Source organism: Callithrix jacchus, chromosome 1 (assembly GCF_049354715.1).
Source record: "Callithrix jacchus isolate 240 chromosome 1, calJac240_pri, whole genome shotgun sequence".
Taxonomy (NCBI): Eukaryota; Metazoa; Chordata; class Mammalia; order Primates; family Cebidae; genus Callithrix; species Callithrix jacchus.
This window is the reverse complement of record NC_133502.1, coordinates 33,091,688-33,104,830: the sequence shown is the minus strand read 5'-3', so window position 1 is coordinate 33,104,830 and position 13,143 is coordinate 33,091,688. Positions and strand designations below refer to the sequence as shown.

The window sequence follows — 13,143 nt, the reverse complement described above, 5'->3', positions numbered from 1 at the left end:
TTGTTTCTGATCATCAATTTAATTCTTTTGTCTCACATTTCCTGTGCATCACTGGCTTGTATATTCAATGGGCTTTAGGTTTCCCATTAAAAGAAAAAGTGTCAGAGAAAATATTTGCCAATGCTATTGCAAAAACTCTGCTTAGTATAGTCCCAAATCACAGGATTTGTGAAATGACTTCCTTTGAATCCTGCACAGGTCTAGCAACTAAGAATTCCATATACAGCTGGTTTGTTGGCCCAGGACACTCTCTTGTGTGTTACAAGATTAATAGGAATGCAAATCTATAAAGTGAACTTCAACTCTAATTTCATGATTTCTCAAAAATATAAATTGGTTTAAATAATTTACTTGCATTCAAATACTGTCTTCTTGGACAATCTTTTATGTGTCCAATACTAGTCTGGACCCAAGATTTATAAAGGGATTAGTGGCTTGGGAATTAGCTTTCCAATATGTTCAAATCAAATCCAGTTTTAGGTTCCCTGCAACCTAGACTGTGTTACATTCTTCAAGGATTTTCTCAGATATCATCTCCACAGTGATAACAATCATAACCATTTCTGTGTTAGGCCATTCTTGCATTGCTATAAAGAAATACCTAAGACTGTGTAATTTATAAAGAAAGATGGTTTAATTGGCTGGTGGTTTTGTAGGCTGTACAGCAAGCATGATGCTGGCATGTGCTTAGCTCCTGGGGAGGCCTCTGCGAGCTTTTATTCATGGAGGAAAATGAAGCAGGAGCAAGCATGTCACAGAGCCACAGCAGGAGCAAGAGCAAACAGTGAGGAAGGGAAGTGCCACACACTTAAACAGATCCCATAATAACTCTTTCACTATTACAAGGACAGCACCAAGCCGTGAACGGGTATGCTCCCAGGAGCCAAACACCTCCCACCAGGCTCAACTTCCAACATTGGGGATTGTGATTCAACATAAGATTTGGCAAAGAGGTATATTCAAACTATCTCAACCTTTTTTTAAAGGCATAATCATAGTCCTCCCAATTTTCATTAACTTGTTATAATTTATTTTCTTTTGTAACATATTATCTTGTAGCATAGCTATGGTTTTTAGTTATTAGATTTTTAAAAAATTGTCTTTTGACCTCTGCTAGAATTTTAGCCCAAAGATGTCAAAGTGATTTTATTGGTTTTGTTTGCTTGTATTTGGACAGGGTCTGACCAATGGAAAGTGATAAAGAAATTTTTATTGAATGAATGAATAAAGTAATGTATTAACTTCCTATATTTTTTAATCACCTTTCAGTTATATAGTGGAGAACAATTTATTTTTGAGGGCAGTATAATAAATACTAAAAGAGCATCTAAAATTAATTGCATTTAACCAGAAGTATGTCATATGATAGACATATGCTCTAAACTGACTAGTTCTTACTCTGTGCCTTTCACAAAAGTTAAACACTTCTGTAAACAGAACTTACTTAAAAATAAATCCATTGTTATGAATTTCAATAAATTAAAACTTGTGTTTGTAAAAAGAGCAAACCATCATGTGTTTGATTATAATTTGCTTTATGACTAGCATAGAATTGCTGCCTTGGGATTCTTTATTCTTGAATCCAGCCTTTTCTTGATCAATAGACTTCCCCTTAGAGGGATAATTAGAACACAAGTTGACATTCATTAGTACTTAGAAGATGAACAACATAATACATTTTATTTTTGTTCAACAATCTGGTATTATTTACTTCAGTATGCAAACTATATCCCAGCAACAAATAAATACATGACTGTAGTTCCTTGTTTCAGATTTAACAATGCAAAAAATGACTCTATTTGGCTTAACACTATATTAAAATGATTTCATAGTTTAACCACAGCATCATACTGTGAGGGAAGAAGTATAATTTTCCCAAACCTGAGTGTTAAGATTAGAATGTAGTTCTTGTGAAAGGAAGGAATGTTACTTGACCTCACAAAGTACACATGAAGAACAAATGCTTCTTTTGTGCTTGAACTGTAATATTTTATATTTAATTTTTAGAAAGTGATTCTTAATCATTTAAAAATATTGTCTAACCTCTTGGCAGAAAAATAACAAAATTACACTTCTCATTAAACCAAAACTTTATTCCCGTGAATGTGATAGCAAATAATTCCTTTTAACATGTTAAATGCAATGACACTACAAGTACGTTTTGGAAAGGATTCACACAAAGTCTGCAAGGTTTAATTGTTAACATACATTGACCTATGGAGAGCACAAGTACACATTGAATAAAATGTTAAAATTTTTGAAATCTTAGTTATTTTTTAAAGTTAAATTTAAATTTTAAAATGTATTAAAGCTTTTGATTTCCTCAATGCTTTTACCAGTAAAAAAATTAAAATTCTTAACTTTCTTAATGTAAACTCATGCTACTTTGATATATAGTTCTACAAGCTTTGACTCATAATTATATTATTGTAATTGTTACAACAGAAAGTATACAAAATAATTCTAATGCTCCAGAGAATTCTGTCATGCTGTTCCCTTGCATTTAAATCTTATTTCATTTTCTAAACCATGGTAACAACTAGTCTGTTCTAGTTCTGATATTTTTGACTTCTCCTAAATGTTGAAGATATGAAATCAGTGGGTATATAATATTTTGAGATGGAGTTTGTCCACTCACCATAATTCATTTGAGATCCATCCTTGTTACATAAAACATTCATTCATTTCTCTTTATTGCTGAGTGTGAATGCATCACAGTTTATCTCCTGAAAGGCCACATTGGGTTGTTTTTGTTTTGGGGCAATGTGTTACACATTTGTAGACAGATTTTTGTGTAATTATCAGTTTTTATTTGTCTAGGATAAATACTAGAAGCATGATTGTTGGGTCATAATGTATGTGCATGTTTAGCCTTGCAGGAAGCTGCCAGACTGTTTTTCTGTGTGGCTGTGCAATTTGCATCCCTGGCAGCAATGTCTGAGTAATCCCATTGCTCCCTGGGCCAGCCGACACTTGCTTTTGTCACTGTTATTCTTTTTAAAAAGGTTTAGCTGTTCTCATAGGTGTTTGCCTGTTTTTCACCATGGATTTAATTTTTCTTTTTCCAATTACTGGTGATATTCAACATCTTTCAATATATTTGTAATTTATGCGTATTTTTTGGTGAAGTGTCTAGTCACATCATTTGCAAATTTTTATGATTGTTTTCATACTACTGAGTTCCAGCCATTCTTTACTTTTCTGAATACAAATCGTTTGTCTTCCATGTCATCTGCAAGTACTCTTTTTCAGTCTCTCAACTGTCTCCTTTACTTAAAAATACTTTTAATTTTAATGAAGTCTGATGTACTTGATATCAGTTCTAAAGCACTTTGTCTGTCACACAGATTTTCTCCTAAATGTGTTATGATTGTGTTGTATATTTAATTCTGTAATATATTTTGAATTAATGTTTTATATAAAGTGAAGAGAAGGTTGCTGCTCCTGCTACTTCTTCTCCCTTCCTCTCCACCTTTCCCTCCCCCTCTCTATTTTTGTCTTTAAAAAAATACATAAATATACCCTTGTCCCTATACCTTTTGATGAAAGACTATACTTTCTACATTAAGTTGTTCTTGCATTTTGTACAAAATCAGGTAATGTGTTTTTGTTGGCCTATGTATGGATTTTGTGTTGTTTCATTGGTCATTCAATTATATTAAAATGGCTTTTTTTTTTTTGAGTCAGAGTTTTGCTGTTGTTACCCAGACTGGAGTGCAATGGCGCGATCTCGGCTCACCACAACCTTCACCTTCTGGGTTCAAGCAATTCTCCTGCCTCAGCCTCCCGAGTAGCTGGGACTACAGGTGCACACCACCATGCCCAGCTAATTTTTGTATTTTAATAGAGACGGGGTTTCACCTTGTTGACCAGGATGGTCTCAATCTCTTGACCTCGTGATCTACCCTCCTCGGCCTCCTAAAGTGCTGGGATTATAGGCGTGAGCTACCACGCCTGGCCTAAAATTGCTTTCTTAATTTAGATTAATAGTAACTCTTAAAATCAATGGCTATGTGTATTAGTTTGCTGTGGTTGCTGTAACATCATACCACAATCTGAGTGATTGAGGTGACAGAAATTTACTATCTTATAGTTCTAGGGGATAGAAATTTGAAATCAAATGTCAGCAGGGTTGTTTTCTTATATGGGCTATGATGAAAAATTCTGTTCCAGGTTTCTCTCTTTTTGGCTTGCAGATGGCTATCTTCTGTTATCTGTTTACATCATCTTCCCTCTATGCATTTCTGTCTGTGTATAAATGTTCTCTTTTTATGAGGATGCTGGTCATATTGGTTTAGGGCCCAGACTTTGACTCAACTAATTTTAACTTGACCTACTCTATAAAGACTTTGTCTTTAAATAACATCATATTCTGATGTGCTGGGAGTTAGGACTCTTAATATTTTGTGATTCGGGAGAGAAAGTGGATGGGACACAATACAATCTCTAACATTATAAGTACTCTAAATCTGTTCTTTTATAAAATTATTTTGGAAAATATAACTCCAATTGCTTATTCATATAAATTTGAGAATCAACTTGTCTATTTTTATGAAAAACCCTACTGTGACTTTGATTGATATTACATTAAATCTATAAATCAGTTTGGTATATTTGTCATCTTAATTATTTTGACTCTTCCAAATTTGTTAATATGATATCTTTACAATTATTTCTATTTCTTTCATATATTTCACCAGTAATTTTAAAAGTTTAGCACATATTTTCTGTATATACTTAAGATTATTTTCTCATGGAACAGAACTCGTGAAATGATGACATATTATGTTTTTGCTTTTATTCTTCATTGCTAGTTAACAGAAAGATTACAAAATTGTATATATTGACCTTATGTCTTGTGACATTGCTCAATTCAGTTATTTCTTCTATGGTATTGCTTACATGGATGCCTTGAAATTTCCTACATTGACAATTATGTTTTCTGTGAATAGGCATCATTTTACTATTTCTTTACAATATGAATACTTTGGTTTCTATTTATTGACTTACTCCGTGTGCTAGAACTTTCAGTATGGCAATAAATGAGGGTGGTGAGAGAAATCTTTGCCTGTTAGGAAAAAACTACTTTATCTTTCACCATTAAATATTATGTTAGCTATAGATTATACATTATTCATACTAATTCTTATTTCATATTTGCTCAGTTATTACCATCAATGGATATCAAATATGTCTGCATCTATTGATGTAATCATGTTCCTTTTACAAGATCATTTTATACCATGACATGCATTGATTTTTGAGTTAAGCCTACACTGGATACACATTTCTACTTTTCTGTGTTGTGTTCAGAGTTTGGTACAATCTCTCTTCCTTACCACAAAACCCCATGACAGTCAACTATCATGATAGTCCTAAGTAAAGTCTGATTTACCACTTTAACAAGTGTCATAGGTTTTTTAACACCTGTGCTATGTGCATCTTATTGAAAATTGCTCTCTCTCTACAAGAAATCATTATTTTGTTTACTATTTCCAAAACTTATTATCTTAGTCAGTGTGTATTGTAACAGAGGTTAGAGGGATATTCCAAGCTGTTTTGTTACCAGAGTGGCATTTCTGGCTTGTTTGGTTGAGATTATCCAATACCTAACTAGAGGATCAGCTGCTAATTGCAGTTATATAACCTGGACCTGTGAACTTTAGATGCATGGAATAAATAGCTGTCACCAGGCTGGAGCTCAGTGGCATGATCTGAAATCACTGCAACCTCTGCTTCCCAGTTTCAAGTGATTCTCCTGCCTCAGCTTCCCAAGTAGCTGGGACTACAGGCATGTGGCAGCATGCCCAGCTAATTTTTGTATTTTTAGTAGAGAGAGGGTTTCACCATGTTGGCCAGGATAGTCTCAATCTCTTGATGTCGTGATCCACCCGCCTCAGCTTCTCAAAGTGTAGGCATGAGATTTTAATTTCAAGGCACTGTTCTAAATGCAATGGATACAAAATTAACCTAGGCTTCATCCCATGAAGAATATCCTTGGTGAATAGAAGAAACTGCTACAAACAATTACAAAATATTCACAAAGTTCACCAAAATATGTTAGAAATAAGCATTTTGGAAGTCATGATGTTTGATCTGCATATCAGAGATTGTTTAGTGTTATTTTCAGACATGAAATGTGATAAATAGGAGGAGGCATAACAGAATACAAGATAGACTATTAAAACATTAAAATGTGACCCCAAATTTGAAATGCTTTTAAATGCAGAAACTTGTTTTATTTGATGTATCATCAATTCCAGACAAAAGAATGCTAAAGGAGCAGAAGGAGGCAGTTAATGAATATCATTACAAAGTATAAGGGTTATCTGAAGAAAGCAAGAAATCTGCCTTCACAGAGCTTAGCATGGCATCTGATCATTACATGTGAAAATTTGTGAGAGGAAAACTCATAGGTACAAGGAGAAATGTTAATTTTATAACAAATGAGTGGCTTAAGCATTTTTTGTGATGTAACATTTTCCTTTTCTTAGAAATAACAAATAATTAACATTATTTCTGGTAGATATACCTCTTTTGCATATATATTAGAAATGTAGATAGGACCAACCATTTTTTCCCCTTACAATGTTGTCATTTGAAGTTTAATTTGAATTTGAAAAGGATTTCATTTCTGTGTTGTTTTCCCTTTGAGAGATACAGAATGTATTTAATGTTTATGTATTATTCTATCTGTCATATAATGACTCAATATTAAGGGAAAGTGCACAAAATAGATAATGATAAAGTTCATGTTATATATGAGGTTTCAAAATAAGATCTGGAAACTATTGACATATACGGAGTGGCTGTAAAAGTAAATGAGATTACCTGATGAAAGTGTGCATTGGTGAAAGAAATGTAATCAGGGACTAACAGTCTTGGGGAAACCTTGGGTGATGGTAGTGTTCAAGATGATGGCATTAAAAAAAACCTATGTAAATTAAAAATGAAATGATTAGAAATCTACCAGGAAATCCATGAAAAGTAAATAATGCTGCCCCTCGAAATAGGGAAAATATATTTTCAAGAGTATCAAAGAAGCCGATTATTAAAGACAGCACAGATGTTCTTTTAATACAGGAAAATCAATTTTGCATTGGATTTGATAAATATGTCTTGATTAATATTAGATAAAACAAATTCAATAGAATGATGATACAGAATAAAGTAAAGAAATTTAGGAGGTGACGATGAAATTTCAAAATCAGAAACCTAAATGCTAAGCTCCTTTATAAGAAGGTTAGTTATAATGGGGAAGAAAAATGTGGTTAGTAGCTACAGAGAAATAGATATATACCTCTGGGATTTGAAACAAGCATGTCTGTATAAGCTGAGTGTAGAAGTTTTTAGGGTTCAAAATTCTGATGCTTCAAATGAGGGTGATAGTATACATATACATAAAGAAGTTTCAAAAAAAAAACAGCAATGAGGTCAAGAAAAACTTTTGAGTTTTACAGTTAAGGACAATTTATACTCTGAGGCATAAAAGAAAAAGTTAAAAATATATTGAACATTGTTAAGTCAATAAATAGAAAGGGATTGAGGGACTATGTTAACTTCTCTTCCCGGGTCCACATGGGGCATGATTTCAAAGGCAAGCACTTCCCAGCACCATGGCCCCATCCACCTCCCCATCCGGGAACCTAGAGTTCTTTGTCTAACTTTTCTCTGCTCTGGCTAGGTAAAATTCCGGGTGAGCTTCCTTTGTTCAGAAAGCCCCACCAAAAGCCCTAGAAGGAGGGGTCCTGTTATGGGCCCAAGCAACCAATGTGGAATCAGAGTCAAAGATCAGTCACTCCAGAGGATGTTTAAAAGAACTCCTCATTGGACAAGAACATGAATGGGGCAGGAATAACTTCAAAGTTAAAACTGCACTGTGCCTTACCTGTGTGGATTTTCTCTCTCTGGGATCCCCTCCCACAACAGTGTGGGAGCTGTCTTTCCCTTTCTACCTTTGCAGATATCCCCTCTGGATTCCCCTCCCATGGCAGTGAGGGAGCTCTCTCTCTCTCTCTCTCCTCTCTTCCTCTCTCTTTCTCTTTGCCTAATAAATCGCTTTCTGCAAAACTCTTTGGGTCCAATATTTACTTGAAAGGTAATATCACCACCTCTTTCCCATTCCTGCAGCAAGGGAGGCCAAGAACCTTGGACACATTGGGGAAATAATCGGACGGGAAGGGAGCTGAGTGCATCCTCCTCCCCATCAGGGAATTGGGAACGTCTTTGGGAGGCCTCTCTGCTCTCCTCTGCGTCCTGTGACCCAGTTACAGGATGTTAATAAAGATAGTGTCAAGTTACCCAAATTTTCTTTGTTATATAAGAGAAATCGTTACGAGATGAGATTCTAAATCAAGGTGAATTTAAAAAATAAAATATAATAAAATGGCAGTAGAGATAGTAGTCAGGGTGAGGTGAGGTGCAGTGCTGCCCATGGAAGATGAGTATAATTGCAGTGAATGAACACTGATTGCAACAAATCTTATTAATATGGAAGTAGGAAGTGTCCAAAACCTTTAAAGTTGATTGATAATGTTTCATGCTCATATACAATGATGTTGGAAATAAAGACTTCAGATTTCTGAAAATTGTTTTGTTGTTATATGATAAAGCAAATACCTGTAGTCATAATACAATACTGTACACTGATGGCTCTAATTAAACCTTCAAGAGTGGATCTTTCAATGATGAAAATTATTATCTCTTGATTATAGTATTTTAAGACAAGCATATACCCATTGACATCAGAAATATCTCTGGACAATGGAAAGCTAATCTTCGATTACTTTACTTCAACTTTCTTATTCATGGGAATAGAGAAAGAGATGAGAGTAAAAGAGGGAGTCTATCAATGTATGGAAATTTAACTTGAATATCGACCCCACATGCAACATATTTCAAAATATTAAACACTGAGTTGGGTTCTGTTGTATTACAGTGATATGATCTCTGTACATAAAGTGGTCACATTTGCTTAAGAGGTAGAAATAATTTTTAACTTGAAATGAATAAATTAACAAAAGTATGTTCAGTGTTCTCTTATGGTGTCAAGAAGAATCATATCACTTTCCTTGGGGGAGGGGGGTTGCAATTAGGATAATTTTCACCTTGGAAAATTTTAGTTGTTTTCTAACTACAGCTAATTATCTCTCACCCACTACAGGGAGAAGAGACCTGTCAAGAATGACAGAACCTATACTGATGTGAAGCAAGCTGTGCATTGAAAAAATCTAGGAAGGTCCTATCTCTTGTCCAAGCACAAGGAAGAATTCAAGGTCAGAGACTTATTTATTAGACTAATTTGCATCTTAACTGTTCTATGAGAGAGAGAGAGAGAGAGAGAGAGAGAGAGAGAGAGAGAGAGAGAGAGAGAGAGACAGATAATTTGTATTTTTATATTTATAAATAAGAAAAATATATTTTGTTAAAAATTATTTGAAATGTTTTAATTATTACAAGTATATTCTTAGAGAAATTTTAAATCTAAAATGATTCAAAGATCTTGTGTGAGTATTTTGCAAAAGCAAAGATTAGGCTTCAGATTGCATGGAAAGTTTGTCATAATATTCCCAGGGCTATATTTTACTTTTCAAACTCAACAACAATAACAAAAAACTTAAAATAGTATGTGGCTCTAATATCTATCCTCCATAAATTTTGTTTTTTTGAAGAAAGTAAGAAAGATTCTTATGGAAACTATATGTAAGATTTCTTTTTTACATAATAAGATTGACATATCTTTAGTCCTGAATATAAAGATTTCATAGGCTTTCTCATAGACAGACTGTGTTCAATTAATTATTTTCTTTGGTTTCAAGAGACAAGTCAACATTAGTGCAAATGTAGTCACGTGTTGCTTAACAACTGGGATATGTTCTGAGAAATATGTCCTTAGGAGATTTCATCATTATGCAAATATCATAGAGTGTACTTACACAAACCTAGATAGCATCACCTACTTTATACCTAGGGAATGTGGTATAGCCTATTGTTCCTAGGCTACAAACCTGTATAGCCTGTCACTGTACTGAATACGCTAAGCAATTGTAATACAATGATGAGTAATTGTGTATCTAGTCATAGAAAAGGTACAGTAAAATATGGTATAAAAATTAAAAATGGTTCACCTTTATATGTACTTACCATAAATATAGCTTGCTTAAATGAAAGTTGCTTTGGTATGCCTGAATGAGTAGTGAGTGCATTTAAAGGCCAAGGACATTACTATATATTACTGAAGACTTTATAAACTTTGTACACATAAACTACACTAAATTTTCCATGCTCATGCATAGGAAGAATCAATAGTGTTAAAATGACCATACTGTCAAAAGCAATTTACAGATTCAATGCTATTCTTATCAAACTACCAAATACTTTCTTTGCAGAATTAGAAAAATATTTGAAAAATTACATTGAATCAAAAAAAAAAAAACCAAATAGACAAAGAATTCTAAGCAAAACAAAAACAAAAACACACACCAAAGTTGGAGGCATCACACTACCCAACTTTAAACTGTACTACAAGGCTACAGTAACCAAAACAGCATGGTATTGGTATAAAAACAAACACATAGAGCAATGGAACAGAATAAAGAGCCCAGAAATAATGCCACACACCTACAACCATCAGATCTTCAACACAGCTAACAAAAGCAATGGGGAAAGGACTCTCTATTCAAGAAATGGTGCTAAGATAACTGGCTAGCCATATACAGAAGATTGAAACTGGACCCCTTTGTTATACCATATACAAAAAACCAAAGATTAGATTAAAGACTTAAATATAAAATATGGAACTGTAAGAACCATGAAAGAAAACTAGGAAATAGCATTCTGGACATAGGACCTTGCAAAAATTTCATGATGACACCAAGGAAAAATAAAACAAAAACAAAAATTGACCACTGGGACCTAATTAAACTAAAGTTTCTGCACAGAAAAGGAAAAAAGAAAAAAGAAAACATTAGCAGAGTAAACAGACAACCCAGAGAATGGGAGAAAATATTTGCAAGGTATACATCTGACAAATCTGGATAATTAAAATCCAGACCCTATATGGGACCTAAATTTACAGGCAAAAGCAACCCCATTAAAAACTGGGCAAAGGACATGAACAGACACTTTTCAAAAAAGGACATGCATGTGGCCAGCAAGTATATGAAAAAAATGCTCAATATCACCAATAATCAGAGAAATGCAAATCAAAACCACAATGAGATACCATCTCATGTCAGTTAGAATGGCCTTTATTAAAAAGTCAAAACACATAGATGCTAGAGTGGCTGCAGAGGAAAGGGAATGCTTTTACACTACTGGTGGGAGTATAAATTAGTTCAGCCATTGTGGAAAGCAGTGTGGTGATTTCTCAAAGAACTTAAAATTACCATTTGACACAGCAATGCAAGTATTGGATATATACCCAAAGAAATATAGTTATATCTACCATAAAGACATCTGCATGTGTATTTTATTGCAGCACTGTTCATACCAGCAAAGAAATAGGATCAACCTAAATGCTCATGAATGGTGGACTGAATATTAAAAAAATGTGGTACATATATTCCATGAACTACTATGCAGTTATTAAAAAGAATGAGAGCATGTCCTTTGCAACATGGATGGAGCTATAGACCATTCTCCTAAGTAAACTAAGGCAAAAATGAAAAACCAAATTTCATATTTTCTTACTTATAAATAGAAGGTAAACACCGGAAAACAGCCTGCCCAACATGGTGAAACACTGTCTCTACTAGATACAAAGAGAAGAACAACAGACACTGGAGTCTACTTGAGAGTGGAGAATGGGAGGAGAAAGATTTTAAAAAGTACCTATCAGATACTATGCTTATTATATGGGTAACTAAAATATCTGCACACCAAACCCCCATGACACATACTTTATCTATATAACAATCTTGCACATATTCCCTACACCTAAAATAAAAGTTAAAAAAAATTGTATCCTTAAACTACACTTGATTACAAAATTATTTTTTCAGTAATACATTAATCTTGCTACAAATTTTTTACTCTACATATTTTTATTTTTTAGCTATTTTATTTCTTTGTGATAACACCTTAAAGCACACATTATGGTGCTGTACCAATGTATTTTCTTTCTTTATACTCATATGTATAGACTTCGTTTTTCTTTAATTAATTAATTAACTTATTTTATATTTTAGAATTTTTGTTAAAATGTAAGACAGAGGCTGGGCGCAGTGGCTTACACCTGTAATCCCAGCACTTTAGGAGGTCAAGGTGGGTAGATCATGAGGTCAGGAGTTTGAGACCAGCCTGGCCAACATGGTGAAACTCCATATCTACTAAAAATGCAAAAATAAGGCAGGTGTGGTGGCACGTGGCTGTAATCCCAGGTACTTGGGAGGCTAAGGCAGGAGAATTGCTTGAATCTGGGAGGCGGAGGTTGCAGTGAGCGCAGATAGCCCCACTGCACTCCAGCCTGGGTGGCAGAGTGAAATACTGCCTCAAAAAAAAAAAAAAAAAAAAAAAGTAAGGCAAAAACACATGCATTATCTTAGGCCTACACAGGGTTAGGTTTATCAATATCCCTGTCTTTGACATCTTCATCTCTAGAGGCGATACCGAGAATAGAGTAGTCATCTCCTATGATAACAGTGACTTCTGGAATACCTCCTGAAGGATATGACTGAGTATGTTTTATAGTTAATGTCTATAAGTAGGAGTACATTCAAAATAACAATAAAATGTAAAATATGATAAATACATAAACCAGTAACATAGTTATTGTCACTATTAAATATTACTACACATAATTGTATGTGCTATGCTTTTATAAGACTGGTGGCACAGTAGGTTTGTTTACATCATTATCACCACAAACACAGAAGTAATGTGTGGCACTATGAAATTATGACAGCTACAATGTCACCAGGCAATAGAAATTTTTCAGCTCTGTTATAATCTTATAGGATCAAAGATTTATATGTAGAGCATCACTGACAAAAATGTGGATATGTGATGCATGATTGTACATATTAAAATTATTAGTCTATTGGGATCGACAATTTTATAGCATATTAATTCAAAAGAGTAACTAGACAAACCAATCATCTAAAACATATTTCTTTTTATGGTAATATAAATTAAACAAAGTAA

At 33.9% G+C, this 13,143-nt stretch overlaps 1 long non-coding RNA gene across 6 annotated transcripts in view; it reads left to right on the top strand.

The window, feature by feature from the left end:
- Positions 1–13,143, top strand: part of LOC118152825 (uncharacterized) — a 343,181-nt gene that overhangs the window by 246,443 nt on the left and 83,595 nt on the right. For all 6 annotated transcript variants that reach the window (XR_013525668.1, XR_004741719.3, XR_013525667.1 and 3 more), the window contains one exon: positions 9,164–9,275. This is a non-coding gene — a long non-coding RNA (uncharacterized LOC118152825). The remainder of the gene's footprint in view (positions 1–9,163; positions 9,276–13,143) is intronic.